Here is a 10,220-nt window from a genome sequence, read left to right on the forward strand (position 1 = left end):
TGGCTAAGTGGTTAAGTGTCTGCTTTTGGCTCAGATCATCATCTCGAGGTCCTGGGATCAAGTCCTGCATCGGGCTCCCTGCTCAGTGGAACCTGTGTCTCCCTCTCCCCTCTGCCATTCTCCCTGCTTGTGCTGTCTCGCTCTCTCAGTCAAATAAATAAATAAAATATTTATAAATAAATAAATAAATGCTAGCTAGTGTTGCATTATACCACAAAACATATCATACCACATAAAGTATTACATATTATATCACAAAAGTATTATTAACACCAACGACAAACGAGGAAATTGAAATTTACAGGAGTTAAGTCAGCGATTCTCAACCAGCAATGATTTTGACCCCCAGGGGACATTTAGCAATGCCTAAAGACATTTTAGCTGTCACAACTGGGGGGGAGGGGATTGTGTGTGCTACTGGCACCCAGTAGGAGGAGGCCAGGGATAGTGCTACTTGTCCTACTGTGCACGGGACTGCTCCATGACAAAGAATTACCTGACCCAAAGTGCTGATTGTGCTGAGGTTAAAAAATCCTAGATCACTGAACTAGAAGAAGATGGCTCCTAACCTCAGTTCTTTCTCAGGATCAGGCTGTCTCTTTACCTGGAAACTTGGGGATAAGCTGCCGTCATCTAGTGCCAGGTATCCCCATGTCACTCCTTCACACAAGTCTGAGAGGGAACTTCACTCCTGGGGCCAAAGGGAATCAAGTCGAGAAATAATAAATACACATTCATGCATATACATATATTTTTCTTCCTTTCCTTTATTTTTTTATTTAAATTCAATTTGCCAACATATAGTATAACACCTGGTGCTCATCACATCAAGTGCCCTCCTTAATGCCCATTGCGCAGTTACCCCATCCCCCACCTACCTGCCTTTCAGCAACCCTCCATTTGTTTCCCACAGTTAGGAGTCTCTCATGGTTTGTCTTTCCTCTAATTTTTCCCTATTCAGTTCCCCCTCCTTCCTTTATAGTCCCTTTCACTATTTCTTATATTCTACTTATAAATGAAACCATATGATAATTATATTTCTTCAATTGATTCATTTCACTCAGTGTAATACCCTCCAGTTCCATCCACGTCCATGTAAATGCTAGGTAATTCATCCTCTTTGATGGTTGAATAATAATATTCCCACATCTTCTTTATCCATTTTTCTCAACTCCTTCCACAATTTGGATATTATGGACACTACTGTGAACATTGGGGTGCAGGTATCCCATTGTTTCACTACATCTGTATCTTTGAGATAAATACCCAGTAGTACAATTGCTGGGTCATAGGGTAGCTCCATTTTTAACTTACTGAGGAACCTCCACACTGTTTTCCAGAGTGGCTGTACCAGTTTGCATTCACACCAACAGTATATAAGGGTCCCCCTTTCTCCACATCCTAACCAACATTTGTTGTTTCCTCTTGTTAATTTTAGCCTTTCTTACCGTATAAAGTGGTATCTCATTGTGGTTTTGATTTGTATTTCCCTAATGACAAGTGATGTGGAGCATTTTCTCATGTGCCTGTTGGCCATGTATAGATCTTCTTTGGAGGAATGTCTGTTCATGTCTTCTGCCCATTTCTTGACTGGATTGTTTGTTTTTTGGGTGTTGAGTTTGATGAGCTCTTGGATACTAACCCTTTATCTGATAGGTCATTTGCAAATATCTTCTCCCATTTGTAGGTTGCCTTTTAGTTTTGTTGACTGTTCCCTTTGCTGTGCAGAAGCTTTTTATCTTGATCAAGTCTCAGTAGCTCACTTTTGCTTTTGCTTCCCTTGCCTTTGGAGACGTGTCTTGCAAGAATTGCTGCAGCTGAATTCAAAAAGGTCACTGCCTGTGTTCTCCTCTAGGATTTGATGGATTTCTGTCTCACATTTAGGTCTTTCATCCATTGCGAGTTTTTGTGTGTATGTGTGTATGGTGTAAGAGAATGGTGTAGTTTCATTCTTCTGCATGTGGCTGTCCAATTTTCCCAACACCACTTGTTGAAGAGATAAGTCTTTTTTCCATTGGATAGTCTTTCCTGCTTTGTTGAAGATTAGTTGACCATAGAGTTGAGTGCCCATTTCTGGGTTCTCTATTCTGTTCCATTGATCTATGTGTCTGTTTTTGTGCTAGTACCATACTGTCTTGATGATCACAGCTTTGTAATATAGCTTGAAGTCCAGCATCATGATGCCACCAGCTTTGGTTTTCTTTTTCAACATTCCTCTGGCTATTCGAAATCTTTTCTGGTTCTGCTCAAATCTTAGGATTATTTGTTCCAACTCAATGAAAATTGTCCATAGTATTTTGATAGGGATTGCACTGAATGTGCAGATTGTTCTGGGTAGCATAGACATTTTCACAATATTTATTCTTCCAATCCATGAGCATGGAATACTTTTCTATCTCTCTGTGTCTTCCTCAATTTCTTTCAGAAGTGTTCTGTAGTTTTTAGAACACAGATCCTTTACCTCTTTGGTTAGGTTTATTACTAGGTATCTTATGGCTTTTGGGTGCAATTGTAAATGGGATTGACTCCTTAATTTCTTTCTTCTGTGTCATTGTCAGGGTAGAGAAATGCAACTCATTTCTGTACATTGATTTTGTATCCTGCCACATTGCTGAACTGCTGTATGAGTTCTAGCAATCTTGGGGTGGAGTTTTTGGTTTATCCATACACAGTATCATGTCATCTGGGAAGAGTGAGAGTTTGACTTTTCTTTGCCAATTTGAATACCTTTGATTTCTTTTTGTTGTCTGATTGTCAAGGCTAGGACCTCTAGTACTATGTTGAACAACAGTGGTGAGAGTGGGCATCCTGTTGTGTTCCTGACCTTAGGGGGAAAGCTCTCAGTTTTTCCCCATTGAGGACGATATTCACTGTGGGCTTTTTGTAGATGGCTTTTATGATATTAGGGTATGCTCCTTCTGTCCCTACACTTTGAAGAGTTTTAATCAAGAATAGATGCTGTATTTTTTTCAAATGCTTTTTCTGAATCAGTTGATAGGATCATATGGTTCTTGTCTTTTCTTTCATTAATGTGATCTATCACGTTAATTGATTTATGAATGTTGAACCACCCTTGCATCCCAGGAATAAATCCCACTTGGTCATGGTGAGTAATCCTTTTAATGTACTGTTGGATATGCATATACATATCTTAATAAGTTTTTTAATAAGTTTTAAGGAAGACTAACACTGGTATTTCCTTCCAAGTCAACAGTGACCAGAAAATAAGTGCTTGAAAATAAGTGGATGTGTTTACAGCCATAACCAGCCAAGCCTCAGGAACTGCAAATAGAAGGTCTTCCCATTTCATTGCTTGATCCTTGCAGCCTTCTACTTATTGAGAAAACAACCAATTTTTTTCTGCTTCCAAAAGTAATATATATATATTTAAGACATTACTAAAAAATAAAAAGTTTCCTATATTCCATTGGCTTGAGGAAGTCATGATAGGTAATTAATTCCATTCATATCTTTTCCAACTTTAAATGTGAGAATAATTCCAGATGAGATTAGCATTTGAATCCATGGATTCAGTAAATTGTCCTTCTAATGTAGGTGGGCACCATCCAATCCACTGAGGGCATGGAAAGAACAGAAGGTAGAGGAAGGGGGATTGCCTCCTTTTTTTCTCTGCCCCACTGTTGAGCTAGGACATCTCATTTCATCTTCTCCTGCCCCCAGACTAGCATTTACACCATCTTGAGCTTCCCTGGTTCCCCAGCCTTCAGCCTCAGACAGAATAACATCACAGGTTTTCCTAGGTCTCCAGCCTTCAGTATATATATATATATATATATATATATATATATATATATATATCCTATTTGTTCTTTTTTTTATGGAACGTTTCATGAATTTATGTGTCATCCTTACACAGGGACCATGCTAATCTTCTCTATATGGTTCCAACTTTAGTATATATACTGCCAAAGAGAGCACAATCTCCTATTTGTTCTGTTTCTCTGGAGAACCTTGACTAACACCACTAACATTTCTGTATATTTAAGTAAGACAAAACATACATACATACACAAACATATTAGAGACTGCTAGAATAAAATTCATATTCTCCTCTTCCTCCTGAGAACACATGGAGAATACATTTCTCAGCGTGTTTTATAGTTGAATGTGATCATATGACTAAGGCTCGCCAATGGAACATGAACAGAAAGGATGTGCTCTTATTAGAGGCCTGGCAGGGAGACCCTCCCATACATGCTGCTCCAAGTTCTTTTCTCCTTCTAGCTGGTTGGCATGGAGGCAACCACGTGTTGAAGATGAAGGAGCTTTTTTCAGTCTAAACACTGCATGACTGCTTGGAGGAGAGTCACCCCAAGAACCTGTTCGCCTGCTCACGTTAATAGTGTGAAGAAAAATATACTTCCACTGTGTATATTTGGAGCCTGTTTGTTATACTAGCTAACATACTGCCGTGCAACTTACTTCTTTGATGTAAAAATATATCTTGAATATTTTTCCATGTCAATACATATACCATATTTTTATAAGACATACTTTATTCCCCATAATTTATCTTTTCTGAAATTGGGAGATATCTCATATTAAGAAGTACAGTTCCCCAAAAAGTTTCTGTTAAATGATTAAGGGCATCTTAGAATCAAGGAAAAATTTTACTTTTTAGGGTTTTAAAAAATATTACAAACATATTGTTGCTATTAAAATTTAAAATAGTACCACAAGATTTTGAAGGAAGGGAAAAGTCTCTATAGTAGCAGAAATGTTCAGACAGGACAACTCTTCACTTGAATTTCAGTTGAAATAGTTTTGTTAATGAAGATGCATAATACCTACAATCAGGTCCCCAACGTGAATAAGTAGGGAAAGTCTTGATTTTTAAATAGTTCAGTCCTAGGTTTAATCTTGGGAACTACTCAGGATATAACCAAGAATTGCAATGAAGCTTTATAATGGCCCATCAAGGGGACTATCCAAACCAACCAAACTTGAAAAATATCAGAGAGCATTTCAATGAAGGATTTAAGTGGCATGGCATGAGACAGAGATAACAAATCAACCAATTGGGCATACCATCTCCAAAAAGATTGAGAATCCTTATTTTTAAGGCTATATTTCATTTATATTCAAGAAGAACTACCAAATTCCTTACCTTCTCATCTCCAAATTGTCCAGATTCCAGAAATTTCTTTAAATTACAAAGCACATTTGGTATTGTATGAGAAATTTTGGACCTAGATTTGTGGGTCAGAAAACTTCTCTCTCCTTAAAGGCTTTCTAAATCTGCACATAAGAAAGGCATTTTTTGCAGGACTAGCTCCATAAAACATTAAACTTGAAAAAAAAATAAGACACACAGAGGTACTTGACATATTAAAATTAATTTTCATCATCAAATTCATTTGCTGTTTTCTCTCCAAGACAATGCGGGGCTTTGTGGTCACTATACAACTTTGTTTTGCCTCTTTTGATGGTTTCTGAGGTCCCTGGAATCCCTAAATTATTCTCTTTGAAATATGTTTCCTTTAGTAAAGCAGAATTTTGTTCTCACAGAAAGAATTGGTGGTTCAAAAATGCCTTTTTGGGTACAGAATAAAATATTCATCAAAACTTGCTTCCCAATCTCCCAAAATCTATTTATTAAAACGTCATCAAAAGTCTTAAGGTGACAGGGGAACCCTGGGTGGCACAGCGGTTTGGCACCTGCCTTCGGCCCAGGGCGCGATCCTGGAGACCCGGGATCGAATCCCACGTCGGGCTCCCGGTGCATGGAGCCTGCTTCTCCCTCTGCCTGTGTCTCTGCGCCTCTCTCTCTCTCTCTGTGACTATCATAAATAAATAAAAAAAAATTTTTTTAAAAAAAGGCTTATGGTGACAAAGTTCCCAGGTGAAAGTGAAAATAACAGAAATAGCTGATGTACATGATGATTTTTATATTTCTGGTCCAGTTTTTCAACATTTCACAAATCTTATATTTGTACAGAACATGACCCCTGGAGTTTTCTTCCCTCTCACTCAGTAGTCATGTAAACACCCTCGAATCAAAAACTGAGGAGTCTTGAGCTAGAATTCGCTGAAGAAGATATATAGGATTTAGCTTACAAGATTTATAAGGTAAATTCCAGAAGCTCCCCACCCAATGGCAATCCAGACAAATGGGAAAAATAATGTAACTCCTTTGGAAGAAGATGTGGTTTGTAAATCTGGCTGAGCCAACGTCTCCAACATAAGAGAGCCAGCCAGCAACTCACTATTAATAGGCAATATTTATACCTTTGAATCATGTGGTTTCTCTGGCGATGAATAATGAAAACCATTTGATTTTTCTGTCCAAGTAATAACCAGTCTTGTTCAAGGAAACTCATTTTATTTAAAGCTTTGGGATTGTTGGGAGTTTTTCCTTGGTTAAAAAAATAATAATAAACTAGCATCAAATGATTCTTACTTCTTTCTTTACTCTAAAAAGGAGAAAACTCTCTTCTTTCAGCATCTTCTCTGGAATTTGTATTTAGTGGAGCCTAGATCATTTGACTTGTTTTTTTTATTTTTTTTCCTCCATGTAAGCAAACATTTTCATATAGTGTTCACTTTGTGCTAAGTACTGTTCCAAGCACTTGACATGTATTAACACCACTGATTTTGACACTCATATGGGATTTCCCTGATAATTTCTTCTTTCCCTTCAAACTTATGAAAACAGTGAGTTACTGCAGTGGATAGGACTAATATTTCAATGTAAGTCTTCTTGTCTTTTAGGATTATCCCAATTAGATAGGAATGAAGAAAAATAGAAAGTTAACCTGCAAAATATGATTTGGGGATCATTATCAATAGAGAAATAACAAACAGAAGAGTGTCCGTAAAGGTAAATATTTAACTTGGATCAAACCTATAGTTTAGGAAATCTGTATAAAGACAGGTAAACTTACAACCATATAAGTTAAGTATTTATTGTATCAAAAAATCAGAAATTTTGTCACAAAATACACCATAAAATGCAATGCTACTGAACATATACTAGAGTCAACAGAGTGTAGTTAATACAGTTTTCACAATGCTTACTTAAGCACTTAGAGAAAAGAGACTAGAATGCTATCATGTGATCGAATGCTATCCTTCCAGCTTGATGGAAGACCGAGGTCCTAGTTTGATCTTTCCAGTTTTCTATGTATCTTGAGTTGCATCATGGTATGTGTTACAACACTTCCCTTAATGAAGTTGAGCATTGGCCAGATGACTTCCTGAAGTCCCTGAAGTGTGAGTTCATTTCATGCATCAGTGTACCCTCCTCTCACACACTGGTCTTCAAACTGAGATTCGCAGAACACTAGATTTACACAAAAATAAAGCCTTCCAATAAAGTAAGTTTCAGAAATGCCTCATATTTTTTTTTTCAGAAATGCCTCATATTATGTGGCCCTCCTGGCGATCCCCACTATACCAAAGACTCTGAGGAACCTTGCAAGAAGAATTTAACCCAACCTTAGTGTTCTGGGAACATAACTAGAACCACTGGTTTATCTAGTGATCTCTGGACAATCTGCTTCAATGGAGTTAGACCTGCGTTTGGGGGTTTCTTTGGTAGTGGTATTCTCCTTTGGTTCTTAGGTGTAGAAGTTTGAGCTAATCATCTTTCTCAGTTAATGATTTGTGATATCGCGTTTTATAATAAGAAATATATATTTGGCCTTTGTCCCCTCCCTTGGCACAGGGCTAAAACCCTTGGAAATTCCCAAATGATAAGCATCCTTTGTTATTCAAAATAAGCCCTTTCAATCACACCAGAGTTTTTGTTAATAGGGTGACTTTTCCCTAAAGAAGGGGGCTGGTTGGTAGGAAGACCAACCACATGATTAGGGGATGGGTACTTTCATCTCTGACCCCCAACCTCCAGGGAAGGAACAGGGATTAGAGGTCAAGTTAACCCTTAATGTCAATGATTTGACCAATCACGCCTCTATAATGAAGTATCCATAAAAACCCAAAAGGACTGAGTTCAGAGAGCTTCCCAGTCGGTGAACATGTGGAGGTGCTGGGAGAGTGGGGCCCAGAGAGGGCATGAAAGCACCCCTTCCCTCATACCTTGCCTTAGGCATCCCTTCCATCTGACTGTTCCTGACTTACATCTTTTAGTAATAAATTGGTAATCTAGAGAGTAACATGTTTTCCTGAGTTCTATGAGCTACTCTAGTAAATTAATGGAAACCGAGGGGGGAATTGCGGGAACTTCCCATTCACAGCAAGTCAGTCAGAAGCATAAACGACAACAGAGACTTACAATTGTTGTCTGAAGTGGGGGAGTGGGCAAAGGACAGTCTTGGGGGACTGAGCGCTAACCTGTAGGATCCAGCGCTATTTCCAGGTTGATGGTGTCAGAACTGAGATGAATTATAGGATACTCACCTGGCATCTGGAGAACCTGAGAATTGCTTGATGTGGAAAAAACACAAATTTAGAATGAAGTATTTTTTTTAAGATTTTATTTATTTATTCATGAGAGACACACACAGAGAGAGGCAGAGACATAGGCAGAGGGAGAAGCAGGCTTCATGCAGGGAGCCCAATGTGGGACTCAATCCCAGGATCCCAGGATCATGCCCTGGGACAAAGGCAGACGCTCAACTGCTGAGCCACATCCGTAGAATGAGGTATTGAGGTAATGTGATGGTTCAGGAGATGCAAGATGTTTTTCTTTACATGACCCATTTTCACAACGGTCAGAGCAAGATCCCTCTCTATTTGTTTTATTCATCTTGTTTTAAAATTTACCTGAGGTTTATTTTAATCAGATATGGTCAGATACACAGACATGGAACTATCATGAAGGAAAGCTTTGTACTCATAGATCCTTAAAAACGGGAAGTACGCCATGCTGCATAGGGCCACACAGAAAGCACCAGAGTTGGTCAGGACGCAGAGGAAGCAGGGGACAACCTGAACAAGAGCCTTCATTGTGGTTTTCATGGGAAAGCAAGGCAAGGTCAGTAAGCAGGCTTAGGACTGACTAGTTTGAAGAACTGCTGTGGTCTCTGGGGAATAGGGAAAGTCCCTAGTTGTCTGGGACCTAGCCCCTGTGTGATTAGGGCAAGTGGATGGTAGCCCTGAATGGAAGAATGCTGTAAGAGCCAGTAAAAGGAGATGATCTGGAGTGTGGGTTCTGGATTGGTTGATTTGCATAGGAAAGGTAAACTCACTGGTGAGTTGTTTGCTCTCTCAAGCAATTAGCTCATCCTGGGGTCAGCAAGGCCCCAATGTCAAAACATCAGAATAAAAAGAAATGCAGGAGGCCTGGCTGGCTCAGGAGTTGAGCATCTGCCTTAGGCTTAGGGCATGATCCCTGGGTCCTGGGATCGAGTCCCACATCAGGCTCCCTGTATGGAGCCTACCTTTATCTCTACCTGTGTCTCTGTCTCTCTCTCTCTCTGTGTGTCCTCATGAATAAATAAATAAAATCTTAAAAAAAGAAAAAAGAAAAAAGACACGTTTATTACAATCTCTGATTTCTGTTCTCACTACCTCCTCCCCAAAACAAATCAATTCTACAGTATTTGGTATATTCCTCAGAAATATAAATATGCTTCTAAATGATGAAGTGAGGTTCATGTATATTATTTGAAGTTGCATAGATAGCATTGTGCAAGAAGCTCATTCTCTTTTTTTTTTATCAACCCTATGTTTTGAAGTTGCTATTAATCATCTCATTTTAGTATGTAGCATCTAGTGGCAGTATAGTATTTCTTGGGCTGCACTTGACTTATCCATCCCCTTAATGGAGGATTCTTGGTTGCTTCCAACTCCTCACCAGGAACAATGCTTCAATGTTTCCTTACATGAGAATTTCTCTGGAAAGCAGCTACCATGTTGAAGGGCACATGAACACTTAATTTCACCAAGTACTGTAACTTTGCTCTCCAGAATGATTGTGCCAGTTTATACCAAAGCCACAGAGCCTGGGGTCCTCATTGCCCCACATGCACTGACATGGCTAAGTCACATATCATTGTAGAACATCTGTGTGGTTTCAGCTTTAAGTTGTTTCACCAAGCACACACAGGCAAGTACAGCTGCTCTGCATTTGGTTCTCTTAGACTGTTTCAAATTACCCTTGGTGCCAAAAGACTAGATTGCGAAAGCGCCAAACTTAACTTCTATGGCATCGCCTCAGCCTCAAGAGGCTCTATGTGGTCCCAAGTTGGCTCTGATGTGTTGACATTAATCCCCAGTATGGCTTGGAGATTCAGAGA

The 10,220-nt window shown here is 39.1% G+C and overlaps 1 non-coding gene across 1 annotated transcript; it reads right to left on the reverse strand.

Annotated features, from left to right (window-relative positions):
• Positions 1 to 3,832: 3,832 nt before the first annotated feature.
• LOC129501566 (U6 spliceosomal RNA) lies at positions 3,833 to 3,939 on the reverse strand. The gene has a single exon (XR_008662758.1). It is a non-coding gene; the product is annotated as a U6 spliceosomal RNA (small nuclear RNA).
• Positions 3,940 to 10,220: the final 6,281 nt, after the last annotated feature.

The sequence above is a fragment of the Nyctereutes procyonoides genome, unplaced genomic scaffold, assembly GCF_905146905.1.
Source record: "Nyctereutes procyonoides isolate TBG_1078 unplaced genomic scaffold, NYPRO_anot_genome, whole genome shotgun sequence".
Lineage (NCBI taxonomy): Eukaryota > Metazoa > Chordata > Mammalia > Carnivora > Canidae > Nyctereutes > Nyctereutes procyonoides.